General features: G+C 29.3%; 1 protein-coding gene across 1 annotated transcript in view; it reads left to right on the top strand.

The window, feature by feature from the left end:
• The first annotated feature begins 10,572 nt into the window (after positions 1–10,572).
• The window catches only part of LOC111683180 (carbonic anhydrase-related protein 10), an 86,125-nt gene continuing 82,588 nt past the window's right edge, over positions 10,573–14,109 (top strand). Inside the window, exon 1 of the mRNA XM_046946533.1 lies at positions 10,573–11,902. The gene's annotated coding sequence lies outside the window, so the exon portion shown is untranslated. The remainder of the gene's footprint in view (positions 11,903–14,109) is intronic.

Genomic DNA, 14,109 nt, shown 5'->3' with positions numbered 1-14,109 from the left:
CTTTCATGCACACTATGCCCTTTTGTGTCTTGCAAAACGTGTGGAAAAATTTGTTAATGGTTCCGCCTTCTCTTATATATTCAAGAATCATTGCTGCCCTCTTTCTAAGCTTCTAGTTTACTTCCCTTTAAGCTTCTAGTTTACTTCCCTTTGCCTCGGTAACGTCAACTAAAGATGTAATCGGTAGAATATAACACAAATAATTCAAAAAGAAGTCCGTACTCACGGAGAACACATTCTGGTAAATCTAATATGTATAGTAAACCATCACGTACGGCCATTGCCATCTAAACCAGAACACATATAATTTATCCGACACATTTATTGAGAAACACCTTCGAAACATTTATTCTAAACATTGGTCTAAGACCGTATACTCCTCTATTCATATTTTTCAACAACAGCACAACAAGAGAAATATAGATTACAACGTGTATCAGTCTTTTAACCAACATTCTTTTCCTACAGCTACCACCTGCACCCCAAAAGGGGTCAAGACAAAATCCTAAACTCTACCAGTTCCCATAGTATCAGATATGGCATGTTTTCTGATTGAAAATTTCATGGAAATTTACTCAATTAAAGAAAAGTTTCAAATTTAAAACAACTTTTATCTTAACACAGTAGAAGAATAGAAGTAGCTATTTAATGTAGCTCCTTTCAAATTCAACCTTTGTTAAATTTTGTCAAAATTACTGCTGTTTTGAAACCTTTTACTTTCTTTCTCTCTAAAAACAGCCAAAGTAACTTTGAAAAAAGTGAATAATATGCAAGTAAATTTTTGGTAAAATTTCTTAGCCTAGAAGTAACCCATACAAAGCCATAATATATATAAATTTTCCTATTACATACACATTTTGGTTATAGGATACCAACCAATCAAGTGTGAAACATTGGAAAAACAGGCTGGTTACAAATTAGAAAGCATAAAACAATAATGATAGCAACAAAAAGAAAAAACTAAAAAAACAAAAAATGAAGAGCAAGTTTTTAGAAAAACTTTAAACTAGTTAAGTGTAGTCAAGTTATTTTAACTTTTTGAACATTCACTCACTCCTTGACTGTACCCCTGCCAAATTGACTTCGTTGCTTTTTGCTTAGTCAAAGTCGAAAAGCTTGGTCATGTTTGTTTTTTTTTTTCAAATTGTTACAGTTTGTTAACAAGTGGCCAAGAATTTTAGCTAAAAACATAAATTAATTATAAAATGAAAACATGTCTAATATTTTGACATGATCTTTTCTGCTCTTGTTAATTTTTTTTATATTATTGCAATTGCTCAAAATGGGCTAAAAAATTATGCTTCAATTTGTCTTAAGTTGATTTGGTTTTTTCTCTTGCGGTAAAGAGAAATGTTTTTTTAACCTCTATTTCTAATTACATTAGACTTACAGCAACTTTATGAGTTCCTTTTTTTCTCTGCTGTTATATGCATTCCTTTTTATTATACTGGCGGCAATTACTTATTTAAAATTTAAACTAAAATTGACGTCTAGAATAAGTAATAAAGTATAAGGATAAAATATAATGAAAAGGGGATATTTTAAAAAATGTAATGAAATATATGTACATGATGATTGACCGAATAATGAGTAGAAGTACGTATTTTAACAGGAAAATAGGAACGCAACCAGAGGCTGAGTGTAAAATATGATCTATATAATTCGCCGGGAGAAACGCCGTGAGGGTCCAATAAAATATTATGTTGAGAACCCAACGAGAACAGAACAAGAACATGCTTTATATAGTATAAAAATTAAAGATTTGTATGATTTTACTTATTTTTAATGAGCACACAAGGTTTATTTTCATAGAAATTAAACCAGATATTAGTCCGTTTGGGCAACAAGCCCAATAACGACCTATATTTACATTGTTCTACGCATCTGTTATTTATACGACAATTTTTGATTATCTATAATTATTAAATCTATTATTCCTTAACATACCCGCTATTTTAGTTTAATTACTAAAAATATAAGTTGAAGTTATTAGCAGTATTGTCTAAAAAATATGTTTTATTTTTAAATATCGAAACTGGCAATTTTTTTTCATTTAAACCCAATTAATCGGTCGTACACTTGAGAGAAGAAAAAAAAACGTCTAAAATAAAGACAAACAGCAACTGCAAAAAAGTATCGTTTGGCCCACAGCTGCACTTAACACAAAGTAATCAAAAAGTTTTGTTATATTGTGGTTAAAGTCATCATGAACTTACCAACCAACCACCCCATTCGATCATCATACTCGTCATTACTATACGGGAGTACGTCAACAACAAAATCCGAAACACTAGCAGACTCAGAGACTTTATGTCCGTCTCACTCACAAAACACATGAAATGTTGACGACACTAAAACTGGCTGCTAAAAGTCGCGAGTGTGTGAGAATGTCATAAAAAACTAAGTTTATGTATGTAGTTCTAGTCGTTGTATTGCTATTTTTCAGTTATTTTCTTTTTTGTTAAGCGTTATAAAGTTAAAAATTTCTACGACTTTTTTTTTTGTTTACTTTCTTTTTTCCCAAAGTGAAATAAAAAAATATATATATAACAAAAAGAATCATTTACTCAGTTTTATGTGTGTTGCTATAATACTTAGATTATGTGTAAATTTGTGGTGCAAAATAGTCATTTGTATTGTGTCCTGTTATATATACACGGGACAAAAAAATACAAGGAAGCAACGTATCGCAACTGGGAGCTTAGTAAATGACAAAACTCACATTAATGTTTTGGTCAAGTTTGTCATTAGTAAAATTGTTAGAAAAACAAAAACGTGAACCTTGATACAAAAAAAGTGAGTAAAATTGTACGGAAATTAAAGTGGTGTGTTGTTCAGCGTACAAGTTTTTGTTTTGTATTAAAATCGATTAATGATGATGATGATTATGGTCATCGCCACAAGGCATGTGTGTGATTAATGCAACAGACTCGTGAGACATAGACCGCGTATGAGTAATGTTAGTTTATAAACTTAATTTTGAATATATTTGTATAGAGGATTTAGTTATACGATTTTTTTATAAAAAAATAAACATATATATTTTATAAAATTAATTAAATATTAAATGCGGAATTTAAGTACACATTAGCCTATTTTCGAATGACATTTTTTTGTAATGTAATTTATAAGAATTTAATTCACTTAATGTTTTTCTATCAATTATGTTAGTTTTTGTTTTTATCAAAAGTAATAATAATTTATTTTTTCATTAAACATTGTTTTTTTATTTGCTAAAATACTTCTTTTTTATAAAATTGAATTTTTCATCAGTTTTTCACTTAATTTTAACATTTTGATAATTTAATTGCAATATTCACATAGAATTCGCATTAATTTAAAGTTAATCAATAGTTTATCTTAAATTTTGATAAAAAGTAGAAAATTTCTAACTTTGTTTTTCACTTAATACACACTTCACTAAAAAATCAGTTTCTCACAAAAACTCAGTTTATCACTAAAAACTCAGTTTATCACTAAAAACTCAGTTTTTCACTAAAAACTCAGTTTTTCACTAAAAACTCAGTTTTTCACTAAAAACTCACTTTTTCACTAAAAATTCAGTTTTTCACTAAAAACTCAGTTTTTCACTAAAAACTCGGTTTTTCACTAAAAACTCAGTTTTTCACAAACACTCAGTTTTTCACTAAAAACTCAGCTTTTCACTAAAAACCCAGATTTTCACAAAAAACTCTGATTTTTACTGCGATTTAACAAAATAATCAAAGCAAATGCAGTATGACATAATTAAGGGTTTTTTTACACTTCTTCAAATTTAATTTTAAACGTAAAATACCGAAAATAAATTAATTTGTTTAAAACGAAAATCCTGTTCAAATTTGTCTACCATTATTTAATACACTATTTCTTTTACACTTCACTTCTATGTGTGATACCTTCAATCAATTCATTTCGTTTTTTTTTGCATTCTTTTCAACCGACAATAACATCAAGAATTGAAAACAATTTTTACATTTTTCTTTCGTATTAAAATGCCATTTAATTTTATGCTCATTGATTCAATATTATTTTAAGTTGTTCAATTCAAAAATCTTTACAATAATCAGAGTAGTTTCTCCATCATACACACATAAAAGCACAATCGAGTTTTTGGGTTTTCCCCGTTTCTTTTTATACGGATTTTGTGTAAGTGCAGTTAGTGCACACGTAGTATTGTAGTGAGTGTCGGTGTCCGGTATGTGTTTGTGGTAAAAATGAAATTTAATTTAACAAAATGGCCACTAAATTACAATCTTCATCTAGAAACTACAGCATGTTAAACAAACAAACTCCAGTACATACATACACACACAAAAACACTTATTTAGTTGGCAATTTTTGGAAACATTGGCCGCAGCAGCAGTGCCATTTTATAGTGGGTAGTGGCTGTATTTGAAAATTTCTAGTTTAACTGAAAATTGCATGTTTATGATGGCCAAGTATGAAGCGGAAGTTAGAGCTAAAAAAAACTGCTACAAAAACTATGAAAAATGCACATAACATTACAACTAGTATGTCGATGATTGCAACAAATCAAACATACTTCAAAAGCCATCAGGAAAAACAAAACCACACAATTGCAAATACAAACACTAAATATATGAGATGGTATTGCCAACATTCTTAAAAGGTTTATTAAACTTTGAAATTTAGAAAATTTAAGTACGAATAGAACAACAAAATTGTTAAGTATAGACTCTCAGGTGTCATGGTTGGAAGGACAAACATTGTTTCGATTAAAAAAAATATTTTAGACAAAACAAAAACTTAAAAAACGCAGTTTTTCACGAAACTTGGTTTATTTTCAAATACTTTTAATAAAAACTATATTTTTGTTGTTTACACTAAAAACTCGTAAAAACTGAGTCTTTCACTAAAAATTAACTTCTTAATTAAAATGTTTTTTTTTTCAATAAAAGTGCGTAAAACTCACCTTCCCACCACAGACACGTAACTCATTTGTTTACTAAAATCGATCATTTTTATCCTAAACTTACATTTTCACCCAAAACTCTGTTTTTCATCATAAGAGTGTTTCACTAAAAATTCCATTTTCTCTCAGTTTTTCACTTAAAATTCGCTTTTAAAATGAAAACTTGTTTTCGTACTTAAAACGTATATCTTTCTACCAAAGACACTCAACTTTGTTTTTTACTTGAATGTTACATTTTCAGCCTTAAATCACGTTTTTAACTAACAAAATTTTATACGAATTTTTTAATCAGATATTTCCCTAAAAACTTAAGCTGTCATTTAAAAGTAATTTTAAAAAGGTTAATTTCCCATTGAATGCGTTAAAAACCCATTTTTCCACCAAAAGCACTTAATAAACTCAGTTCTTCACTTTAATGCAACATTTTCACCATAAACTCACGTTTTCACCCAAAACTCTGTTCACAAAAATTGTAAAAGAATATATACCTGAAAATATTATTTCTAAATAAATTTGGCAACCCTTATTCTAAATTCACGTTAAAATTATATGTTGTTGGGTCTAAATGAAGATATAAACGCGTGCAGTCGAAAATAAATTCATATGTACTGAAATGAGTTGAAATGGGGCCGCAGTACAGAAGGTGGATGACTGTTTTCAAGTGTTATAAAACCCGGTAGTATTTTGAAGGACAAATGACCAAATACAAAATTCAATTGTGTATGCTCTAGTATGTTTTACTCACTTATTTGTTTGTATGTATAAAAGTGGTAACATCAGTAGTTGAATATAAAAAGAGTTGGGATTGGAGTTGAATGTGGAGTGTTGTGGCATTTTAGAATTTTTCATACAGATTATTCATGGGTTGTTGTACGTACGTATATTATGTATATTGGTCTGTTAGTTTTTGGTTAAATGTGGTTTTGTTATTTAGGCCTTTGCAGACAGACACGTTGCACTTGTACCCTTGGACAGCAACAACCACTTGCACTTTATGAACAGCCAATATAGCAAACATGAAATAGAGGTAAAATATGAGGGCATCATCATAAACTCATCATAGTTTAGATACATACAAATATACATACATTTGTTTGTTTGTTTGTATATATGTAGGTATGTATTCTGTATGTCTGCCTAACTGACTGCCTGTCTATGTAGGCCGAACGGATATGCGAAAACTTTGACCACATAAAACTGTTCAAATACCACAAAGTTCGAATGTGGTTTAAACTGCAAATGTGAACAATGTTGTTGTTGCTGTTTTTGTTGCAGCTGTTATATGCGTTTTGATTGTTGTTGTTATTGGTAATGTTGCTTATGTTGATATTAATATTAGAAAATCAAAAAATCAAAAATTTCTAAAGCTCTAAAATGAACATTGCTACTATTCCGTTTGTGTATTTTTTCTTCGTTTGCTACTTTTTTTAATTTTTTACATTCTGGTTGAGTTTATTTATAAAGCAAATATACAATTGCATATTATGGTCTGAAATGCATGCGCTCATACATACATACATTCACAAATAAATTTCATACATTTGAAAGCACTTGAAGTGATCAAACACAAACAAACACACACATAATTCGAAAACACATATTCTAATGTGTTTAATTAGCCTAGTTCAGAATAGTACATATAATTGAAATATTTTATATGATTGTTTTAAACTAATCTAAATTTAATCAATTTGGTATTTTATATGTATATTGCAATTAATCTGTTTACACTTTCCAATAAAATATAAATTAATTTCGGATAAATAATTGTTTTATAATGTTTTATTTTCTCTTTATAATTATGAAGCAGTTTATTATTGATGCATACTATATATAAATGTAATGGTTTGTGTTGGCTTAATTTTTCCTGGAAAGTATTTTTGATGATTTTTTATTTGTGAGTTTTTTTTTATTCTATTACTCTACAAAAATCATCAAAGAATAACCATTTTCCTTTTAACAGTGGTTTGCAATTTAGAATTTTATGAAAATTTTTTAGAAGTTGCAAATTCAAACTTGCAACAAACTTTTCTCTGATTCAACTAATAGATCTCCTTGGTGGAAACTGTTTCGGAAAATAATATTCATGTTCTTCTGACAGCGGTATCGAACATCAACTATTTTATATTATAAAAAAATAAATAAAAGACAAAAAAAGAAAAAACGGTGTCTGCCAGTTTTTGTTGTATGCTTCGGTATTATATTGGCAAAAAAGTGCAAACCGTTCCCAATGTTTAATGTACTCTCTGAGTCAAAGTTGTAGCTTTTGTAATAAAAAGACAAAAGTTGTGATTTTAATAACGACACCTGTACGTATGCGTGTTATTTATTTGTTTATAATACAAATATATAGTATACGCCTAATAAAATAAGTACTCGAAAGTAAAAAATATGTATGTTTTCTATAGATGGGCTAAAATTGTAGTAGGATTTATCCTTATAAATTTGGAAAGAGGAGTTTATGTAGAATTTAGACTTGCTATTTGTATTTATAAGTGATTTTTGTATTTCATCCAATAATCTTAAAATTGCGAACTGTAGCGTGCGCACAAGCTTTACATTCATACAGACAGACGGACATAGCTAAATCGACTCGTAGCCGATTTGTATACTTTAAGGTGTACAACCAATATTTTTGGTATTACAAACATCAGCACAAAATTGTGCTTACGAAAATGATCACAAACTTACTTGGGCGAAAGTAAGGGACACTAAGAGGGTGTTCATTTATTTTGTGGTGTCCGAATATGTTTAAATTTTTTTCGAGTTGCACTTAATAAATTAGTCAATATATTAGTCCATAGACTAGTTAAGTAATTAGATTATTCCATACATACAACATTTTATTTTATAAAATGTTTATAGAAAAAGTTCCATGAAAAATGTAATGTAAATAGGGGGCTTATTTAATAACTTTTCTGATCCACTGTAAATTTTTTAAATTTCTGTGTGAATAGATAAATATTGTAGGTAAGTATGTGTGCATTACATACGAATGCCGATAAAAGTTTGTGTGTTTGAGTATTAGAAAAATGCTATATGACTATTTGCTGAAATTGGCAGTTAAATATACTTGTTTGCTTTTACATATTGGTCACTACCACTGATTCGACTTTTACTACTTTCATATGCAATGTACTCTATATATTTTTAGAATTTTATTAATTTTTTTTTTTTTGATTTTATTCTCAATTTTTGTTTAAAATACTAGACAAAAAGGAAGAAAGAAAAAAACCTTATGTGAATATGTGTTTGACTATTTACTAAGCAAAAATGGTTGTTGACGGTGGAGAAATAGAAGAAGAAACATTTTTATGAAATTGAAGTATGTTTGACTAAAACTTGAAAAAATATTTTCACAGTTAACGTAATAATGTTTTGTGTTGAAATTTTATAGAATGAAGTTACTGCTGTTGTTGTACTTAAAAATATTAAATGTATATGAAGAAGAGAGAAAGTGTGTGTGTGTATAATGTTTTTTTTTTTTTTGTATACAATAGACGTGTACTACAATGCAATGTTTATTTTGGCCTTTTTCGGTTGGTGCTGTTATTGTTGTTGCAACATGTACGTACAATGCCACATAAAAGTGTATGAATTAATAAGTGGCAGTAAAATGAACATACAACCAAAACCATACAACAACTAACACTTACATATTTATACATTTATAGTTTAACACTCACACACATATATATATTCATATATATAAATAGAATTATAGAAATTTCAACACTTAACACAATTAAGTGCTTTTTGGGGGGAAATAAAAAAAGTTATCATTTAATTAACACAGCTTCTAGAAAACAAAAATAAAAAAGTAAAATTAAAAATTTCATTATCATTTAAGTGAAAGTCAGCAATTATGACCGCACTCACAAATTCACACAGTCATATAGTCAAAGTGTCCTAGACAAGAAATCCACTCATATTTTATAATTAGAAAAGTAATTTTTTTTATTTTCAAAACTCACACTCAAACATCAAATTGCTAGTGCAAATACTACACATGAAATGTTAAATTTAAAAGGTTTTAACTTTATAAATTTGAAGCATGTTGGTTGGCTATTTTGAAATGTTCCAAAACGAATGAATGTGACATAATTATTATTTAAAGGGCGTTGTAGAAAAATAACTATGCTTTATGTTTTTATCTTTAATAAAAATGTTGTGTTAATTTGGTGTTAAGTATTTGATATAAAAATTTAACTGTTCTTTAAAATACATGTAGATATTTGGGTACATTATTATAAGATTTTCAAATGGGGCATATTAAAGGGTCGACGAGTTGATTTATGAGGACCAAGTTTAAACAGAAACATATTTATAGATTTTATGAAAATTCAGAATTTTGATTCACTATCTAATGAAAAGATGTAGCTCTTGTCGTAAAGAAAAAAATTCTAAACATATAAAATAAAAAAATTTATCTGCATTCTTAACTTTCCAGTGGAAAGTTTTACATTGTGAAGTTGCACTGCCGTTATTAATGACACCTGTACGTATACTTGTTAAAGATTTATAGATATTAAAAATATTAAGTATACACCTAATTTAGACAGTTAGGGGTATATATGTAAAATGGTAAATTTTTATTTCTGTAATTTTGATCCTGAAGATGTAGTTTTTAATTGCATATTTCTATATTCAGAACACTGGATCACAATTAATTTCAAAAGATTTTCCACCACAACCTAGCCTAACAATGATGAAATTACTTAAGACTTCCTTAATTATATTTTAAAATCAATTACATTTATGTATTACCATATTTCTAGACATGTATTTCAGATAAATGTAAATGTTTATGATAACCAGAAAACCCAAAAATATGCTAAAAAGAGTATAAAACTCTTTAAATATACAATAAAAACTCAAAATATTGCACAAAGTTTGTCACAATTCTTCAACTGCATTCAAAGCTTCTAAATTGATGTTTAATCGATGTTGTCATAAAATTCAATAATAATTATCACTAATTTTTGAATGATAAAAATTAATTGCTCTCATGAAATCCAAAGTAATGGGTCTTATTTCCTATTTAAAACTAAATGCTTTATAAAAAAACATAACATTGATTTTCATGAGACTTTTGTGTATTGACATATGCACATTTTGGTTTTTCTGATGATAACATTTAATTTTTTACACTAACATAAAATACCTCAAAATAAAATAATAAAATACAAAAAGTCATGGCACAGACGACTGTGGTGGCGGTTAAACAATTATTTAAACTTTGCTAAATTAGATTAAATACCCTAAACCCAACATGTACTGGATTATTCATACGGAAAAACATATGTAATTTCAATTCACATTGACTTCCAAATTTCCTTTCAAATACATTGGAAAACGCACATGTTTTTCATAAAACGCGAGAAAATATCCTTTCGTAATATAAACAGAGAGTTTAATTTAAATAAACACTTAAAACAAACAAAACTACTGAGGTGAATTTCAACAAGAAGTAATTGACATCCTGCGCATGCGTTCGTTTTATTTCAATTTCACAAACGATTGGACGGTCGTAAAATATAAACGAAATAAAAGAAAAAATCACACGATAAACGAACATTTTATGTTGCGATATAAAATGCCAGGATAACAAGTGTTTAGTTATAAAACGGTTTGCTAAATGTAAGGACGTTTTTATATCCAAAAATATTGACAAATAAAAAATTTCAAAAGAAATAAAAAACCCAAAAGTTAAGTTAAAAGCAAAAAAATCATAAAACGAGGTAGATTGAGAAAAGGATTTCGTATCAATGTACTTAAATGAAATAGAAGAGGAAAATAATTAATTCCCTTTAATATAAAAAAGAAAATCAAAGTACAAAGGAAATACGACAAATATTTAAGTGGTTTATTAATGTGAAAACGGAAATGAAATCAATAAAATCGTAATATTCAATAAAAATGAATGAGTGTAATGAAAATGTTTATTACGGCCATTAAGAAGAGCCGCATGCATATACTAAGTCTCGTACAGTAGAAAAGGAGTAAAAAAACGCGCGCGATTTTTGCCTTGAATATATGATTTCCATGTAATTTTGTAGTAGATTTAGTTTGGTTTGTTTGACAAAAATTAATGTTTAGCTAATTTCAGCCATCGTTACCAAAAAATCATTATTGGCATTAATTTGTTTTCATAAATTTAGTGGATAATTTTCATAACGGGAGTGTGTGTATGTTAGACTGTGAATGGCTTTTTGCGGCTATTTTATTTGATTACTCTGATGACATTAAAACAAAATATTAGAGGAAAACTAACAGCAAACGAATAACAAAAGCGATTTTAAATAGTGCGGGTTGTTAAGTAAATGTTGTGCCGGAAACCGGATATGCATTTAAATCACAAAATGTGCTAAGCTTTTATAAATACACTTAAACAATCACAAACGAACTAATATGTTTATGTCTATTTACCGTTAGTTGTTCATAGTTTGTGTGTGAATAAAAGCGCAAGAATTTTAACCAATACAGTTTTAGTTTTTATGTGTGACTGCAAACATTTCATTCATTTGTACGTTGGGATACTAGTTTATGCTATTTTTTCTATATGCTTTACTATTACCCGGGTCGTTTAGTCTCGTGTATTGTAAAATAGTGTTTGCCAATTGATGTTAAAAGAACTACAACAAAAGTAGCAGCAGAAATAACAAAATCGTTAAGGTGTTTATGCACATAAGTACTGTGTTGTTGTCGTTGCTGTTGCATACAACTTTCATGTTTTATATATGTGTTGGTGCTGTTTGTATTGGTGTTGTTGCGATTTGGTGTCGGTGTTAGTGCTTGTTTTCGTAGTTTTATTTTATTATTTGGCGCATTGCAAGTTCACATCGTGTGTGGCAGTGTTAAAAACAAATATTTCCTGTTTATGCAGCATAAACTACAAATACAATGGCTGCTTTTTTTGATGTTTTCATAGTTATTTTGTTCTTCCCCATAGTCTGCAATCTAATAAAGGTATGTGTATTTTAGGTATTTGTATGTTATTTTGTATTGTCGGTACATATATGTTGATTTATATAAATTTGAACTATGGGTTGAAATTTATCAGAATCTAATTTATCAATTAGAAAAACCGTTAAACAAACATAGTTACAGTAGTTCAGTTCTAGTTCAGTTCTAGTTCAGTTCTACTTCAGTTCTAGTTCAGGTCAAGTTCAGTTCTAGTTCAGTTCTAGTTCAGTTCTAGGTCAGTTCTAGTTCACTTCTAGTTCAGTTCTAGTTCAGTTCTAGCTCAGTTCTAGTTCAGTTCTAGTTCAGTTCTAGTTCAGTTCTAGTTCAGTTCTAGTTCAGTTCTAGTTCAGTTCTAGTTCAGTTCTAGTTCAGTTCTAGTTCAGTTCTAGTTCAGTTCTAGTTCAGTTCTAGTTCAGTTCTAGTTCAGTTCTAGTTCAGTTCTAGTTCAGTTCTAGTTCAGTTCTAGTTCAGTTCTAGTTCAGTTCTAGTTCAGTTCTAGTTCAGTTCTAGTTCAGTTATAGTTCAGTTCTAGTTCAGTTCTAGTTCAGGTCTAGTTCAGTTCTAGCTAGTTCAGTTCTAGTTCAGTTCTAGTTCAGTTCTAGTTCAGTTCTAGTTCAGTTCTAGTTCAGTTCTAGTTCAGTTCAGTTCTAGTTCAGTTCTAGTTCAGTTCTAGTTCAGTTCTAGTTCAGTTCTAGTTCAGTTCTAGTTCAGTTCTAGTTCAGTTCTAGTTCAGTTCTAGTTCAGTTCTAGTTCAGTTCTAGTTCAGTTCTAGTTCAGTTCTAGTTCAGTTCTAGTTCAGTTCTAGTTCAGTTCTAGTTCAGTTTTAGTTCAGTTCTAGTTCAGTTCTAGTTCAGTTCTAGTTCAGTTCTAGTTCAGTTCTAGTTCAGTTCTAGTTCAGTTCTAGTTCAGTTCTAGTTCAGTTCTAGTTCAGTTCTAGTTCAGTTCTAGTTCAGTTCTAGTTCAGTTCTAGTTCAGTTCTAGTTCAGTTCTAGTTCAGTTCTAGTTCAGTTCTAGTTCAGTTCTAGTTCAGTTCTAGTTCAGTTCTAGTTCAGTTCTAGTTCAGTTCTAGTTCAGTTCTAGTTCAGTTCTAGTTCAGTTCTAGTTCAGTTCTAGTTCAGTTCTAGTTCAGTTCTAGTTCAGTTCTAGTTCAGTTCTAGTTCAGTTCTAGTTCAGTTCTAGTTCAGTTCTAGTTCAGTTCTAGTTCAGTTCTAGTTCAGTTCTAGTTCAGTTCTAGTTCAGTTCTAGTTCAGTTCTAGTTCAGTTCTAGTTCAGTTCTAGTTCAGTTCTAGTTCAGTTCTAGTTCAGTTCTAGTTCAGTTCTAGTTCAGTTCTAGTTCAGTTCTAGTTCAGTTCTAGTTCAGTTCTAGTTCAGCTCTAGTTCAGTTCTAGTTCAGTTCTAGTTCAGTTCTAGTTCAGTTCTAGTTCAGTTCTAGTTCAGTTCTAGTTCAGTTCTAGTTCAGTTCTAGTTCAGTTCTAGTTCAGTTCTAGTTCAGTTCTAGTTCAGTTCTAGTTCAGTTCTAGTTCAGTTCTAGTTCAGTTCTAGTTCAGTTCTAGTTCAGTTCTAGTTCAGTTCTAGTTCAGTTCTAGTTCAGTTCTAGTTCAGTTCTAGTTCAGTTCTAGTTCAGTTCTAGTTCAGTTCTAGTTCAGTTCTAGTTCAGTTCTAGTTCAGTTCTAGTTCAGTTTTAGTACAGTTCTAGTTCTATAATATTTCCAATTTAAAATCCTACATGTATTACATTGTTCCCAATGTGTTTTCATCATATAGAAGCAATCGTGTGTATACCCTCCATTGTCTGTAACTTTTGTGCCAATTTAATCTTTTGCTGCCGTCCTACAACAGAATACTAAATTACAAACTACAAATACTCGTGCAATACAAAGTTTTTTTTTTTTTGTACTTACTATCGACTTCTTGGGGAATTAAAAATGAAATAAAGAATTTAAACTTCATTTCTGTTTTATATTCGTATAGAGCATAGTGTTCTGGTACAATTTATTTTAACCTTAGCTTTGTAGTAAATATGTTTTTGAAAATTTCGTAGAACTGAAATTTATGGGTCTATACACCATACTACTGTTTTTTTTTTACATAGCACTCAGCATTCTACTATTTGTACAATTAAAATAGCTAGTTCTACATCTGCAGTAGTAATGGGGCGCCAGTTGACTATTGTAGTTTGGTATGTAAAGTCTGGAGTCATTCAAATACTA

The sequence above is a fragment of the Lucilia cuprina genome, chromosome 3, assembly GCF_022045245.1.
Source record: "Lucilia cuprina isolate Lc7/37 chromosome 3, ASM2204524v1, whole genome shotgun sequence".
NCBI lineage: Eukaryota > Metazoa > Arthropoda > Insecta > Diptera > Calliphoridae > Lucilia > Lucilia cuprina.
This window is presented reverse-complemented; position numbering and strand designations above follow the sequence as displayed.